Source organism: Podarcis erhardii (assembly GCF_964252035.2).
Source record: "Podarcis erhardii genome assembly, chromosome: Z".
Taxonomy (NCBI): domain Eukaryota; kingdom Metazoa; phylum Chordata; class Lepidosauria; order Squamata; family Lacertidae; genus Podarcis; species Podarcis erhardii.
This window is the reverse complement of record NC_138504.1, coordinates 1,305,419-1,322,659: the sequence shown is the minus strand read 5'-3', so window position 1 is coordinate 1,322,659 and position 17,241 is coordinate 1,305,419. Positions and strand designations below refer to the sequence as shown.

The 17,241-nt window shown below is 42.9% G+C and overlaps 1 protein-coding gene across 4 annotated transcripts in view; it reads right to left on the bottom strand.

Annotated features, from left to right (window-relative positions):
• GPC3 (glypican 3) overlaps positions 1-17,241 on the bottom strand; it is a 248,130-nt gene that overhangs the window by 140,477 nt on the left and 90,412 nt on the right. The gene's annotated exons all lie outside the window — the stretch shown is intronic.

Here is a 17,241-nt window from a genome sequence, read left to right as displayed (position 1 = left end):
GAACCCTTTTCCAGAAAGCAGAAACAGGAGAGTGAGAGGTGGGTCTTCTTCTAAGAGGAGGGTCTTCAACTATAGAATCCATGTTGACAGCAAATCAAAAGCAACCTTGAAGAAATGTGTAACTCTCCCCAACTGGAAATAATTTCACACCCCCTGCCTACCCAACCAACTAGCAACTCTCCCTAGACAGAAGATAAATCAGAGCATTACTGAAGCATGTTTGGAGGACAGGATACATTTCCTTTCCAGTGTACATTTAATATATGCCAATGTGCTCCAACACAGATGGTTTAACAGCTATGTGGCTTTGCTTTTTCCTTTCTTTTTTTTTGCTGACCAATAGGGTATTGTGGTCATTTTTAGAATAATAGAATCATAGAACTGTAGAGTTGGAAGGTATCCCAGGGGTCATCTAGTCCACCCCCTGCAATGCAGGAAACTCAGCTAATGCATCCATGACCTCTGCTTAAAAACCTCCAAGATAGAAGAGTCCATCACCTTCGGAGGGAGACCGTTCCACTGCTGAACAGCTCTTACTGTCAGAAAGTTTTCCCAAATGTTTAGTCAAAATCTCCTTTCTTGTAACTTGGAGCCATTTTAATAATGTTGCTGTTAAATATGCTGAATCCTCTCTAGTTAACATAGAGTTTTTAAATTCTGCATTTTGTTTTTACTAAATTGAAATGCTATACTCTATCCTAGGTTAAAGCATCATTTTAATTTTTAACATGGAACCACAGACATATGCTTATGCATTTATTACACATTTAATGAAAGAGTAATATTTTAGAAAGCTGTCCCTTTATGGAAATTTAGCATTTTGCATTTTAAAAAAGAGCATTTAACATCATTTTAGCAGATCAATATTAGGTAATATCGCCTTTGGGGTCTACCTGGCATCTTCACACAGATTGGAGAAAGAGTCACATGAATGCTGCCCTAGTTACATTAATGGAGCCAGATCACAACATCCAACTGCTGCCATGACCTCTTCCCTTTCTGTTGAGCCATATTGGACCAGCAGCTCCTGCCAAGCAAGGGTCACGTGTGTGCCAAGTGGGTTGATTCAGAAGAACTGTTTCTTCTCCTTCTCCCACCTTCCCAGTTCCTGTGTAAAGCTGGTGCCTAGCCCAAAGGGTCTCACCCAGGGGCTCTCACTTGAGGCTGAACAGTTGCCTCATAAGATGGAGAGGACATTAAGGGTCTATTAATTCAGGCAGCCTACATACAGAGATGAAGGAGAAGAAGAACCCAATGGCTCTGGCATGGCAGTAGCCCCCCAATTCTAGAACACCGTCCTTCTGGATGCTTATTGGGAGTTCATTCCTCTATGGAAATTTCCTTGCTTCTTTCCAGCTTATGGTGTCCATCATTAAGACTGTTTTCCAGCCTTGAGCCCATTTGCTTTTATAAAACAGTTTTTGTACCTGTTGATATTGATGTTGCTGGAAGTTTTTTTGATACCTTAACTGCATTCTGTGATTTGTAATTTTATGATTTATTCTATTTTTATATGTAAACTGCTTTGAGGTCCCTTGTGACATTCAGCAGGAAGTAAGCACATTAAATTGAGTCAAACTGAAGCAAGTGAAGCCTTCTGCATCCTCCCTATGGAGCCCCCCACAAACCTCTGGATGGAAAAAGCACATGCACATTTCTCATAGATTTTGGCCCAGTTGTATAATTCTGCACCCAAAGTCATGCAGAACTTCCCTGCTCAGGATACACAAAATGACAAACTCTTTCTACCCACCAGGACATAAAAGGAACACGTTGAAAGAGGGGAGGCTTATATTCTTTCTAAGCTAAATAGCCGCACTGCTCCAGGGCTCCTCAGCTCTCGAGGGCACCCTTAATAAAGTGATGGCTAAGTCACAAACAGCCCTTGCGGTTCACAGGTCACTAACCATGTTTGGAGTAACAGCTTTCTATTCTGCCACCCTGGGAATGAGGGGGAGGGGGAAATGGATGCAGCAGGCATGAAAATGATTCACATGAAATATTAAATATATATATCTATATATCTATTAAAGTTTCAAAAGCATAAGGTTTATGTCTCCTCCCTCTCCTGCCCATGGCCCCTTGCTCAAATTATGGCTGAAGAGAGAGCGAGTTATGGGAGCGTTTGCAGCAGAGCTTGCAACAGCAGCCAGAGCCTTGCATTAAGTAACTTAGGAAGCTGAAAGGAATAACTGCCTATAAATTACAGGCTAAAAAACAAGAGTTTCTTGCTTTAATACTTTTGGCAAAGTTCCCCATGATACTCTTGCAGAGAGGCTAGGAAGTGCCACAGTTAGGTGGATTTGTAGCTGGTTGACTGACCAAAACCCAAAGAGTGGTTATTTGTCGTCCTCGAGGGAAATGGCAAATGGGGTGCCGCAGGGTTCTATCCTGGACCTGTTGTTGTCCAACATCTTTATACATGACTTGAATACACGCTCACCAAATCTGTAGGCGACATCAAACTGAGGGGGATAGCTGAAGCCACAGAAGACAGAATCGATTTGGAGAACTGGGCAAAACTAACAAGCAAACCCCCACCCCCAAGGCTGGTGGCTGAGCTGCGAGGCGAGGCAGCACCAGGCATCCATCAGGTGGCTTGATTGACATGTGTAATGCTGGTGGCGAACGGGGCAGGAATTTGCGGGAATACATTGCCTAATTAGAAATTCTAAAATCGCTCTCGCAACTTTAACTTTAAACCAGTTTCAGGCAATGTATAGATACATCTCCAAGGCCTTCTGAAGGCGCATCTGCAGAACCACACAAGGAGAAAAAGAAGTCAAAACTGGAATCTATTAAAGGGGAGTGGTGACATCACGGAGTGAAAAGGGCATCTTAAACCATGACTCCCCTTCACCCTGAAGGCAATTAGAAGCACAGTCTGCTTTAATTAAATCATTTGCTTCAAACTGTGTTAGTGCCACGCCCCCCCCCTCGGGCTATGCACTGTAGAAGCCGAAAACTGCAAAATAACAACACACTGGACGATTGGTTTTTTACTCTTTCTCAGACCTGCGGAGAACCGCTGGAACAGGAATATGGCAGTCCCACTATGGCAGCACAGCCTCAAAGGATTGGCAAAAATAATTCAGAATGAGAAGAAAAGTCACTTGATGCAACAGTGTTAGCCACTCTGGAAGGCGTTGCCCCAAGATTGTGCAAAAACCTCACATCTGAATGTATCCAAACAGATGTCATGATAGCAGCAAACAAAGCTATGGAGCTCAGCCTGAAAAACTGGTCTGCAATCAAATTAATCAAAATAATGCAGGCAGACATAGAATCATACAATCATAGAATCATAGAGTTGGAAGAGACCACAAGGGCCATCGAGTCCAACCCCCTGCCAAGCAGGAAACACCATCAGAGCACTCCTGACATATGGTTGTCAAGGCCCCCCTGCTGGCGTCTTTATTCTCTTGGATCGACTCAACGGGTTTACTCCCAGATGGTTGGACTGAGGCAATAGTTATTCCAATCTATAAAAAAGGACCTATGCCAGACCCGGCGAGCTATAGACCAATCAGCCTTCTGCCTATACCCAGCAAACTATATGCCAAACATCTTTATATTAAGCTAACTAGCTGGCTGGAAACTGAAGCTATTCTAGCGGAAGAGCAAGCGGGTTTCAGACAAGGCAGATCCACCATAGACCATTGCTTCACCCTAGCCTATTTAATTGACAAATATGCCAAAAAAAACCCGTGGGGTGCTATATGCAGCCTTTATCGATCTAAAGGCTGCTTTCGATTCAATTCCACGTGCAAGACTCTGGGATAAATTGAGCACATCAAGTATAGACAAAAGACTATTATTTCTGATCAGCTGTTTATATAAAGACACGGTGCTGCATGTAAGAACTTCGTTAAATGGCCATCTTATAGGACCAGTTCCTGTCAGCAAGGGGGTCAAGCAAGGTTGCATCCTGGCCCCAGTTCTATTCAACTTTTACATCAATGATATGGTTAACTGTTTGTCATCTCCGGACTTCCACGCCCCCAAACTGGCTGACAAATCAATATCAGTACTTTTGTATGCTGATGATGCGATACTCCTATCTCGAACAAGAATAGGCTTAAATAGGCTCATAGGTGAACTTTCAGCATACTGCAGGAGAGAGCAACTGGCAATAAACTATCAGAAAACCAAAATTATGGTTTTTGCAAGGAAACACAGACAGTACAGCTGGAGGATGGATAACCAGACAATTGAACAGGTTAAAGCCTTCAAATATCTGGGCATCGTTTTCCAGTCGACTGGGTCCTGGGATGTCCATCAAAAATGTGCCAAAGAAAAAGCAGCTCAAAGTATTAAGATGCTGTCCCGCTTCTTTTACACGAAGGGGGGCAGATACATCCCAGCAGCCCTTGAAGTTTTTCAAGCAAAACCTCTGGCGCAGTTACTGTATGGGGCACAAATCTGGACGGGGAACCACTGCTCCAGTCTTGAAACTGTTCAGTCTAAATTCCTAAGGCAGATATTCGGCGTCCCCACCTGTGTTCCAAACGCAGCATTACGACTCGAGGCCTGCCTTCCATCTGTAGAAACTCAGACCTGGCAAAGAACATTCAACTATTGGCTTCGTCTTAATCTAAATCCACCTGGTCTACTGCCTCTAGTAATGCAAGACCCTCACAAAAGCAAGTGGTTCAAAACTGTGCATCAAAAACTCCTTACATGCGGTTTGCATTCACAGTCCCTACTATCAATGGGCCTCATTAAAGCAAAGAGTCTAATAGGCCAGCGCCTGAAAGACATTGAACGGCAAAACAACCTGACTATCTTAAAGAAACTGTGCCCATGGTATACCTACTCTCCCCCTTCTCATTTTGACTCCCCAGCTTCATATCTGTTTAAATTAACCATCCCAAAATACAGACGTGCCTTTACATTGGCTAGATGGGATGTTCTTCCTTCTGCCGTACTCGAAGGTCGTTATCAAAAGACTCCATTTGAAAAACGTCTCTGCCCATGTGGAGATGGTAACACGGAAACAGTGTCCCACGTCCTCCTATCCTGCCCCATTTACAAAGACCTAAGGAATGAGATTATTACTCCACTCATTCTCTCCAACCCCGGCCGCTCACCAGACATTACACTGTATTTTCTCTTATCTGATACGGATAGTCAGATAACAGAGAAGGTCGCGAGGTACATCGAGAGAGCTGTGAAATTGAGGGCCACCATCTGAGTGACAGACTTGTTCATCTGACGGACCTCCTTTTGCCTGCTCTTTTCTTCTTTTTATTCTTATTTTTATTTTTAATTCTTGTATAGCTGTGGCCTGTTGGCTTTGCTAATAAAGTTTTGATCTTGAATTCTATGGTTGTCAAGCCTCTGCTTAAAGACCTCCAAAGAAGGAGACTCCACCACACTCCTTGGCAGCAAATTCCACTGTCGAACAGCTCTTACTGTCAGGAAGTTCTTCCTAATGTTTAGGTGGAATCTTTTTTCTTGTAGTTTGGAACCATTGCTCCGTGTCCGCTTCTCTGGAGCAGCAGAAAACAACCTTTCTCCCTCCTCTATGTGACATCCTTTTATATATTTGAACATGGCTATCATATCACCCCTTAACCTCCTCTTCTCCAGGCTAAACATGCCCAGCTCCCTTAGCCGTTCCTCATAAGGCATCGTTTCCAGGCCTTTGACCATTTTGGTTGCCCTCCTCTGGACACGTTCCAGTTTGTCAGTGTCCTTCTTGAACTGTGGTGCCCAGAACTGGACACAGTACTCCAGGTGAGGTCTGACCAGAGCAGAATACAGTGGCACTATTACTTCCCTTGATCTAGATGCTATAGTCCTATTGATGCAGCCCAGAATTGCATTGGCTTTTTTAGCTGCCGTGTCACACTGTTGGCTCATGTCAAGTTTGTGGTCAACCAAGACTCCTAGATCCTTTTCACATGTACTGCTCTCAAGCCAGGTGTCACCCATCTTGTATTTGTGCCTCTCATTTCTTTTGCCCAAGTGCAATACTTTACATTTCTCCCTATTAAAATTCATCTTGTTTGTTTTGGCCCAGTTCTCTAATCTGTCAAGGTCGTTTTGAAGTGTGATCCTGTCCTCTGGGGTGTTAGCCACCCCTCCCAGTTTGGTGTCATCTGCAAATTTGATCAGGATGCCCTTGAGTCCATCATCCAAGTCGTTGATAAAGATGTTGAATAAGACCGGGCCCAAGACAGAACCCTGTGGCACCCCACTAGTCACTCTTCTCCAGGATGAAGAGGAACCATTGATGAGCACCCTTTGGGTTCGGTCAGTCAGCCAGTTACAAATCCACTGAGTGGTAGCATAGTCAAGACCGCATTTTACCAGCTTCTTTACAAGAATATCATGGGGCACCTTGTCAAATGCCTTGCTGAAATCAAGGTAGGCTACATCCACTGCGTTCCCTTCATCTACCAGGCTTGTAATTCTGTCAAAAAACGAGATCAGGTTAGTCTGACATGACTTATTTTTCAGAAATCCATGCTGACTATTGGTGATCACAGTATTCCTTTCTAGGTGCTCACAGACTGTTTGCTTAATGATCAAAACATCAAATTACTGTTGAGGAATGCACAGGATAGAGACCGCTGATTTAACGTCTGTATCTGTGGAGCACTGGAGCACTTCTCAAGAATCAAATTTATGGGAAGCTTTTACAGCATTAATGAAATGCTTCGTGATATCGCTCTGGAGTTTGAATCAATTGAAAGAATCTATAGCGTGGCCGAAACCTAAAGCAGAAGAACCCCCAAGCAACATTGTTGTTATTCTTTTGTCATTCTTTTATTATATTATTGTAAAGACACCTCTTTATAATATTTTGTGAAATATATATTATTACACACACACACACACACACACACACACACACACAAACACACACACTCCCTGCATGCATTCAAAAACAGGCTCCAGCAGTTGGAGTGGACAAGACCAAGAGTGGGTCCAACAGTAAAGATGGCAGTTTCTGCACATGCTGTAGGGGGGAGTGAGGGGCAGATGGGGCTCATCCACCTGGGAAGTAGCCCATCTAGGAGAAGGAAAACTCTGACCCTAAACCTCCATTGCCTTGTAGGACATATTTGGGAGAAGAAAAGGCTAAGGAGTAAACCCTACACAAACCCAGAGTGGAGTCCCTAAGAGGGTTGGATGGCGCCTTGTAAACCTCCTTCTGGCAACTCCTGCAGCCAAGCTGGTGCCAAACATCTTGCTCTGATTCCCTTTGGACCACATCAGTGAGGCTGAGAGGGGGGGGGGTTGTCGTCTGGGCAGCCCAGGACCTCCAGACCCACAGCCCAAGCTTGCACGCCAAAGAGCTCACTTTGGTGCTGCTAATGCAGCAGTTTGACTTCATCCCTGAAGGCGCACCCCATTGTGTCTCAAGACAGATGGATGCCAAGAGAGTAGCTAACCTTGATCTTAGGGACTGCTCAAACATGTCTGCTAGGTAAAAAGATTATGCAAGACTAGACAACCATTTAATTTCCAATGGATGGACCTCTATGCCATAGTTATTGAATGTTGTGGATGCGCATGAAAATTCTGTCAAGTGGTTAAGCTTACCACAGCAAATGACAGTGTAGCACACACTATATCCACAGGGAATATAAGGACAAACTGTTACCAGTAGCAGTTTCTGCCATGACATCCCTGGGAATCTTTCTTCATTTTTATTATTAATATTATACTACAAAATTAAATAAAATAAGATGGTGAGCTAAAAATGCATTGAGATCATCCGAAAATATCTTTTGAACATACAATATAGTTTAGAAAGAGTTTTCAGGCAACTAAAAACCCACACTGAATTTCTTCAAGGGGGAGGGCTTACCAGGATTGCAGATTCTCTAGTGATGGAGACACAGCTCATGAAAGTCTGCAGAGGCCAGGTTTCAAAGATCAAGAGAATGTCTGATTTATAAATAAATTATATCAAGGTGCTTTGGAATAAGGAAAGGGGTTGGAAGATGAAAACATGCTATCAAAAGTAGAGTAATCATCCCCGCACTATGAATACATATTTCATAATGTTTGCATGCAGAAACCAACAGAGGATATATTATTGAATACTCTTAAATCTACATCTCCATTATTAAAATGTTTAGACTCATGAATTCTGCTGCTGTTGCAGCAAAAAGATTAAAATGGGGTGAAGGGGGACAGCAGCATTGTTCTACCTGTTTGGAAATTTGAACTCAACATACAATTCCGGACGATGTAAAATCCTAGGAGTTAAACTCTTGCAAAGCTTTATGAAATTGATTGCAAACTTGTCCCTCTGCCTTCCCTCTGTCTTCTGCACTCCCAATTTCTTCCTGATGCTACACAACCACTAAAAGCCGTCTCTCAAAAAGAGGGAAACCAAACTAAGCAATGGCTGCTGAGAAGACTGTTCTGATATAGCCTGGAAGCTCTAGCTTGTGGAAGAAGCAGCTGCCATGCAGCCACTCTTAATTCATCTCCCTGATGGAAAGAAAGCAGCCCAGGTGGGGAGACAAGAGCCGACCAGAGAAAGTGAAGGAGAAGTCCAATGGAGGCACTGGGAACAGGCCAGCCAAGTTGAAGGCATGGAACCTGCCTCTTTTGATGAGCCCTTTCCCCAGAGATATAGAAGAGATATCTAAAACATACAGGGGAGTAGATAAGTTAAGGCGCAGCCATCCAGAACTCTCCAGGAAAAAGCTTGTTTACTTTGGACCAAGATCTAGACTCCAATGATTGGCTTCACTTTCAGCTTAAGCTTAATTAGCTCATAAAAATAGCTTATTCTGACAAATGATCCACTTTTAAGTAAAATAAACACCTGAAGTTAGAGATCCTGGTTTGACACTCCAGTTTGAGAGCAAAACAATAGTTGGCAATAATAAGGCTTGTGTCAATTCAGATGCTACAAGAAACCACAGGTGTCACTAACCAGCAAAGGGGGAGGTGAGGAGTGCCAGCATCAAACCATAGTTCAGCGATCGCCAAACCACAGTTCACCTACTAGACTGCAATGTTTATTTACCATATCTCGAAGGGAAGGGAAGGGAAGGCACAAGAACTAGGGAATTTTGAGGAACAATCTCAATTGCCACCTGATTTTGCTAATATCCCCTGGGGGGGGGGATTAACTGGTTCAGCTACAATCCACTAAAAAGTTACATGCCTCTCGCACTTAATTCCTATTAATGTGCACTAACCAAAACTGTTGGGAATCCAGAGGAACACTCACTTTCCTACATAAAGAAAAGAGGCTTCTGGCAAGTGAGAGCCAAATGCAAACAAACTGAAGTGGAACAGGAATAAATTGTCCAATGATTTGCATCAGTCATATATGAGTTGGTTAGTATAGAAACCAACAATGTGGTTGGACAATGTGAGATACGGTGTATTTTTTGTTAGTTATGCAGCTGATTAAGCTGTCGCCTGCAGTGTATGCTTGAAGCCAGAAAAGAAACAAAGAAAGTTATCCAGCTCTCATGAAGGACAATATTTTTAATTTCTTTTTATTTATTTTAAAGGAATGCATTAGTACTATGCATAATGCTTTGTATTTTACACATTTCCCTTGCTTTATGATATCTGCAGAATCTGTAAGAACATCCCCCCTCCCCCTTTATAGGGAGTAAAACTGTCCATTTTTGTGATTAAGCATGCAATCATATCAACTCAGTTATATCATCTCATATGTCCACCCTTTTTTACCAAGGGTTCTTTCAGCAGAAAGATGTCAGAAAATAAGAGTTTATGTAATAGACAAAAGAATTATTTTCTTTGCATTTGTATTTTATGCTACACTGTCCTGGGTTCCTTCAGGTGGAAAGGAGGGGAAGAAATAGAACAAACTGTTATTATATGAAACTGGAAAGGTAGGTCAATATCAGAAGTCGATGAATGGAGCCATCAGAGAAAAAACAGCTTAGGTTCAAAGAAACTGTCAACAGAAGTATGGGTAAAGAGGACAACCCCTTTGGCGTTTTTGTAAAATAGTGCATTAAGTTTCCACTGCCTTATTTCACTCCTTCCTCTTCTTCATTTCTCCTTTTTATCTCTTCTTAATGTTGGTGTGTGTTTGTATGCAGCATTTTAGAGAGGTGCTTTATCTTGTATTGAAGTATTTATACTCAATGAAGGAACACAGATGTGTTTTTGAAATCACAAGGCAGCCAACTCCTGCCTTCCACCCACAACAGGCCAGAGAGGCTTCAGGACTTCTTTTCCCTCCTTTTTTCTTTAAAAATTATTTTTCTCCTCAGGTAAAGCCTTTAGTACAGTGGTACCTTGGGTTACGAACGCTTCAACTTACATTTTTTTCAGGTTACGAACAATTGTAACCCGAAAGTAAGTTGTCTGAGCTCTCGGAGGCCTCACCGCTGCCTGAAGCCAAACCCGGACATCTGTGGGGCCTACGGAGCCAAGCCGATTGTGATGATGGAAGAGGACCCTGAGCCCCCATCCAACCAATGACTATCATCAGCGCAGGTAAGAAAAAAAATCACATTTTCATTTTGTACTGTTTTATTGATTTCATTTTATGGATCAATGGCATCATTAGTGTTAAGTTGTGGGTGAACATATCAGACGACACAGCAATTCTTCAGACAGCTCTTGTTTATTCACAGGCCAGAACAGAACTGAACTGAAGGGTTCAGCCAGCCTGCTTATACAGAGCTCCACTACAAAGCAACAGTAACCACTTTCTGTAACTATCCAATCACTGAACGTCACTTTCAATCCCTTATTTGCATATGTGGACCTGAGTGAAAACTATCTACAGTATCCCCCTGCTGGCCCAGGGTGAGAACTTCAGTACATAACAGTTAGATAGTAAAATTCATGTACAGATAGGTAGCCGTGTTGGTCTGCCATAGTCAAAACAAAACAAATTCCTTCCAGTAGCACCTTAAATCTGTGTATCTGAAGAAGTGTGCATGCACACGAAAGCTCATACCAAGAACTGACTTAGTTGGTCTTTAAGGTGCTACTGGAAGGAATTTGTTTAGTAAAATTCATGTCAAATTGCTGTTCTAGGGGTCACTTTTCATTGTCTGGTTCCTTTTTGCGTTTTGGTTTGTGTAGCTTTTTTGGTTTTTTGACTCTGACTTGTTCTTCATTTTATGGGATTGACTTGTGACTTCGCTTTTGTGACTGTGGCTTGTGACTTCATTTTTGTGACTTGTTTTTGTGACTATGTGGAACCCAGTTCAGCTACTGGTTGATTGTGTGGCTGCAGAAATGGATAAAAGCCCCCCATCCAAACTGACTATCATCAGTGCACGTAAGAAAAGAAATAAATGTTATTTTTTTTCATCTAAAATACTGTCTTATTTATTTTATAGTACAGTACATTGGTTATTATTGTTGTTGTTTAGTCGTTTCATCATGTCCAACTCTTCGTGACCCCATGGACCAGAGCACGCCAGGCACTCCTGTCTTCCACTGCCTTCCGCAGTTTGGTCAGACTCATGCTGGTAGCTTCGAGAACACTGTCCAACCATCTCGTCCTCTGCTGTCCCCTTCTCCTTGTGCCCTCCATCTTTCCCAGCATCAGGGTCTTTTCCAGGGAGTCTTCTCTTCTCACGAGGTGGACAAAGTATTGGAGCCTCAGCTTGACGATCTGTCCTTCCAGTGAGCACTCAGGGCTGATTTCCTTAAGAATGGATGCGTTTGATCTTCTTGCAGTCCATGGGACTCTCAAGAGTCTCCTCCAGCACCATAATTCAAAAGCATCAATTCTTCGGCGATCAGCCTTCTTTATGGTCCAGCTCTCACTTCCATACATCACTACTGGGAAAACCATGGCTTTAACGATACGGACCTTTGTTGGCAAGGTGATGTCTCTGCTTTTTAAGGATGCTGTCTAGGTTTGCCATTGCCTTTCTCCCAAGGAGCAGGCGTCTTTTAATTTCGTGACTGCTGTCACCATCTGCAGTGATCATGGAGCCCAAGAAAGTAAAATCTCTCACTGCCTCCATTTCTTCCCCTTCTATTTGCCAGGAGGTGATGGGCCCAGTGGCCATGATCTTCGTTTTTTTGATGTTGAGCTTCAGACCATATTTTGCGCTCTCCTCTTTCACCCTCATTAAAAGGTTCTTTAATTCCTCCTCACTTTCTGCCATCAAGGTTGTATCATTGATTATTACCTCCATTTTATTGATCAATGGTCTCGTTAGACAGTAAAATTCGTGTTACATTGCTGTTTTCGGGGGTGTTTTTTATCGTCTGGAACGGATCAATCCACTTTCCATTACTTTCAATGGGAAAGTCCGCTTCAGGTTAAGAACGGACTTCCATAACCAATTAAGTACGTAAACTGAGGCACCACTGTATTGCCATGTGGTTCTGACATATTGACACTGTCTCATCGTTGCTTTTTATTTTGAGGTGAGGAGAGTTTTCTAAACAATGAAAATTTGAATGTAAGTGGGGAGAAAAATAATACATTTCACTATACTAATAATAAAACACTAAGAGAGTGTTGTAAGTATTAAGCAGTATGGAAAATTTTTGAAATAAACAACACTGGAAAATATCTAGTGGCAGTAGAATACAGCCTCTTTTGTGGAATGTTTTGTAATTTGCAAGGGAAAAACACACCTGTCAATGGTTAAGGAACAATTTGTTGCAAAAGTGAACAGCATAAGACTGTGCAAGTTCATCATGCTGTACTCCTCTTTGTCCACTAAAATATATCCACACCTAAAGGACCTTCTTTCCCCATATAAACCTGCCTGGACCCAGATGAGACCATCCAAGGCCCTTCTCTGCATGGCATCTCCATGTGTGCTCCTGCTCTGATGCCCACAGCAAACTACAAAGCTGGAGGTTGGAACATTTGCCTAGGCAATGAAGTACATTCAGACTCCAGCTTGGCACCCCCTGCCCAAGCCAGCCTCTGTATCCTCCTGGACAGGGCTTCACTTGAGAGTTAAGCTGCACCACAGCAACAAGGTCTTCCTGAGCTCTGGCATGTTTCTGTGGCAACAGTCACACAGCATGGTAAACCACGGTGAACAGTTAATCATGAATGTGCAGTCGGATCATGCTTTACTCCTCTCCTAGCGCAAAGAGGATCGACAAACCATGGTCTTCCGCTCGGTGTTCCAAGTGAATTAGAGTTCGTGGGATTGTATGGATTGTATGGAGTTCTACTCAAAGCAGACTTGATATTAAATAGACCTGGTCTACTCTGAGTAGAACTAGCATAGGATACGAACCCTGGTTTGTTGCTTTGTACTGTGTTATATCATTATGCAGTATGAAGCCAAGATTTGTTCTTAGTTTACATTTGAAGAGAAACGAACCACAACCTCATTTTCAGAGATAACACTAAGCCGGGGTGAGGACTTGTCACTTGTGGCAGAGGAGACCCGAAGTGGGAGCCGTCTAGCATGTTCACAATAAATCATGAACCTTGCCATAGGATCATAGAATTGTAGGGCTGGAAGGGACCCCAAGGGTCATCTAGTTCAACTTCCTGCAATGCAGGAATATGATATGGAAAATTGCCCAGCTCTGTCTCTGAGCTCCTGGCTCACCTGGGGAAGCTTGTAACAGCTCAGTCCCACCACTTTTCTACATTTCCTTTACTAAAGTCGACACATACAGACACCACACAAACTTTTCCAAAGAGCCATTTTATTGAATTAGAGACTGGAATGCAGATCTGGATAAACAGAGAAGGGACTGGTGGTTATGAAACACTGTGTGGCTTGAGGCATTGCTCCCTGTTTGCTGAAACAAACACATTTCAGCATTTGCAATCAGAATCTGTAAGTGTATACATATAAAAAATAGGAATCAAGTAGACAAGCTAATTCCCACTATTCCCACGTGAATTATTATCTGCAACTGCTTTTTGCCACAAAACAGTTTCTGCTGGCCTAAGCACCATTAAGGCAATGCCAAGTGGGCAGAAAGGGGGGGGGGAGGCAGCATTTGCAAATGACAGAAAAACAATTTCGGGTTCGAATTTAGTCATGACAGCATCTCTGATTAGGTGCAGCAATAAAAGAAAAGTAGCTAGACTGGAAATATCTTAAGCTTAACTACAAGAAAGGGAAAGTTTGCATGTCAAGAAGAAACAAGAAGAGAGCATCAGTGTTTCTCACCTGCAGGTCATGCAGGTATATAGCGGACTTAGTTAAGCCTCCTCTGAATCACAGGACTCATTGTGTACTGCAATATTCTGGTTGTGTTGGATCCATTATGTTTTAAAGGTTGCGTTACTCTATTGTGTCGGAAACTGCTTTGGGCCAGTGCAGATGTGAAAAGCAGTCTATGTAATAATTTTGTGACTTTGGTAATTGAGTTTGATCTATTTCACCTCTTCCTCCCCCCTCCCCCCCCCCCCATTTTCTCCTCTCTCTTTCTTCTGTATCATTTGCATACAGAAGATGCTAGGGGAGCCTTTTTGCCTGAAAGGCATGTTAAACATTATTATTTTTGAAGGGGGGAAAATCAAATAAACCAACTAGAGAAAATCTAAGCAGATTTTGTAAAACTTCCAACCTTGGTCACCTAGGGGCAATTCTCCACTCGCCATGGGGTGAACAGGAAAGCAACTACTTCAAAACTCCCTTTGAAAAAGCCACCAGTGTTTACAGGTTATTTTCAGCAAGGGTGTATAACCACTAAAAATCAAATTAACAGCAATTTGTAAAGCAAAGTAGGCCAAGTATTTTCTGGTACTTTCTTCCTTTGGTGCCTGAATAAAAGAAATGGCACACAAGTAACTTCAGTAATCTCACTCACTCTTTCATTTTGTAGCATAGTGTCAGCTCTCCCGCACTTAAGGCAAAATCTTTTTTTATTGACAATTCAATCATGTCCTTTTGGAACAGTAGGACCACTGATTTGATCAGCCATCATTGGATTTACAATATATAAATGACAGGACCATATCAGACTCGATTCTATAAGCAGATGCCTTTTATTGATTTATATTCCACTCACTAGGAAGAAAAATTGCAACCCAATCTAGTTGAGATAGGCCGAGATCGATGCCAGTTTTTTTCTTAATGACATGAAGGCTGAGATAAGGACAGCATAAGTTAAATCTAGACAGATCAAATTTGCCCCATATCCCTTTCAATTACAGTGGACATACGGTGGGATATGTAACATTAAAGCCAAGGGGAATGTAATCAAAGGGGCTTAAAATTACAGCGGGCAGACAAGGCTACTGCATACATCCCCTGGGTTCTTGGAAGTGATACAAATGGGGAGTTTTTAAAAAAGTGGCCTTGAAGATAGAGGAGGCTCAAGTTTCCCAGTTTGCAATTTAGCTTGCAAAGTGGTGTTAAGCGATAGCTGATAGAGGAGCGTGTTGGAGCAGAGGCAAAAAGATCTCTCCAGCATCCTGTTTTCAGGAGTGGCTGAGCATCTGCCTTTAGCCAGTTCTCCCCCTCCCCCCACTTGCTGAATTCAGATGCAAATGCCCTGCAAAGCAGGGAGGCTTCATTCAGCCATTATGATGGCCACTGTGAGGCTGTCCGCTTTTAAACCCAAATAACCTGGTGCCTTTTCCACATCTTGCCAGCATCTTTTACATTCAATTTGTGTAGATGGTATGCAGTTCAAGGTCAACCCAACATTGTGTCATGTTTCTGCAGAATTGTTTAAAATGGGACTTCTCAGTGGTGGCTCCACATTTATGGAATGCTCTCATCAGGAATACATACCTGACACAGTGGTTAGTTTTAGGTGCCCACAGACCTTTAGCAGTCAAGTGAGCCTCTACTGTGGAGCTTATTATTTAGCAGAGTGGGGAGGGGTTGTTCAATGAGCATTTTAGGAATTTTGTTCTATCTGTAGCTTTTACATTTCCTGGTTTTAGATATATTTTATCTGTTTGTAGTCTATCTTAATGAGACGCGGGTGGCGTTGTGGGTTAAACCACAGAGCCTAGGACTTGCCGATCAGAAGATCGGCAGTTCAAATCCCCATGGGGGGTGAGCTCCCGTTGCTCGGTCCCTGCTCCTGCCCACCTAGCAGTTCGAAGCACCTTAAAGTGCAAGTAGATAAATAGGTACCACTCTGGCGGGAAGGTAAATGGCATTTTCATGCATTGCTCTGGTTCACAAGAAGCAGCTTAGTCCTGCTGGCCACATGACCCGGAAGCTGTACACCGGCTCCCTCGGCCAGTAAAGCGAGATGAGCGCTGCAACCCCAGAGTCGGTCACGACTGGACCTAATGGTCAGGGGTCCCTTTACCTTTACCTTTTAGTCTATCTTAAGTCACTTTAATACCTTTTTGTATAAAGTGACAAAAGCTGTAAGTGAGAATAGCAAATGTAGGCAAATGAGATGTCTAGTGAAAAGCCAGTGGCTTGATTCACTTAGCCAAGGACTCAGGTCTTTAAAAGGATCACACCTCCTCAAACTTACAAATAAGAACAGTATGCAGTATTGGTGAATGTTACTACTATAAATGCTACAGTGCAAAACTAATAAAGGTATTTAGCAAAGACCAAAATGGGGGAAAAGAACATAACCCCAAGCACCATTGAGACTAATTTAAGATACAACTGGGTTAAACAAACTTAATAAAGCATACTTGGAAATCAGATCTAGAGACAGGGATTGAAGAGGTGGTTGGCAGAGCTTATGGGTGAAGAAGTCCTTAAAATCATCATCATTATTTACTTATTAAATATGTCCCACTCGCTGGATCATCACCTTGTCATGGTGAGTGGGCTTGCATGTTCCTATGACCCTTGTGAGCGAAGCCATCAGGAATCTCGCACTCCCAGCAGGATCACCCAAGGTGGTAAGGTCAAAGGAAGGAGCTAAACAAAGAATGATCCAAGAAGTCCTCAATGGCAGAACAGGCGGATGATAACAAGCGGTATGTTACAACAGCTGTGAAGGCGGATGAAGTCTGCAGCAGATAGGAATCTACTGGTATGTCGTGACTACTCCATGTCATCGGAACAGAGCCCTACTGCAAAGGCTGCGTCGGTCAGCGTGGACTGATCTACACACATAAAACATAAAACAAATTCACGCACAGGCATCTTCCAAAAACCCAACCCAAACCCCCAAAGTCCCATGGCGATCAGCAAATGGTAACGGGGGCAGGATCATGAAATCTGGAAGCCCCTAGTCATGAACAGGCACATGGGCGGTGGATTCAGATTCAGTCATTCTAACTCAAGGAACGAGGCAGTTGAGCAGCTCGGCAGCTGTATCCATTACTGAGCAGCGCTTTTAAGGATCCAGTCTTCTCACCCCAAAAAGGGGGAGGGGCTGGAAACGGTGCCCTAA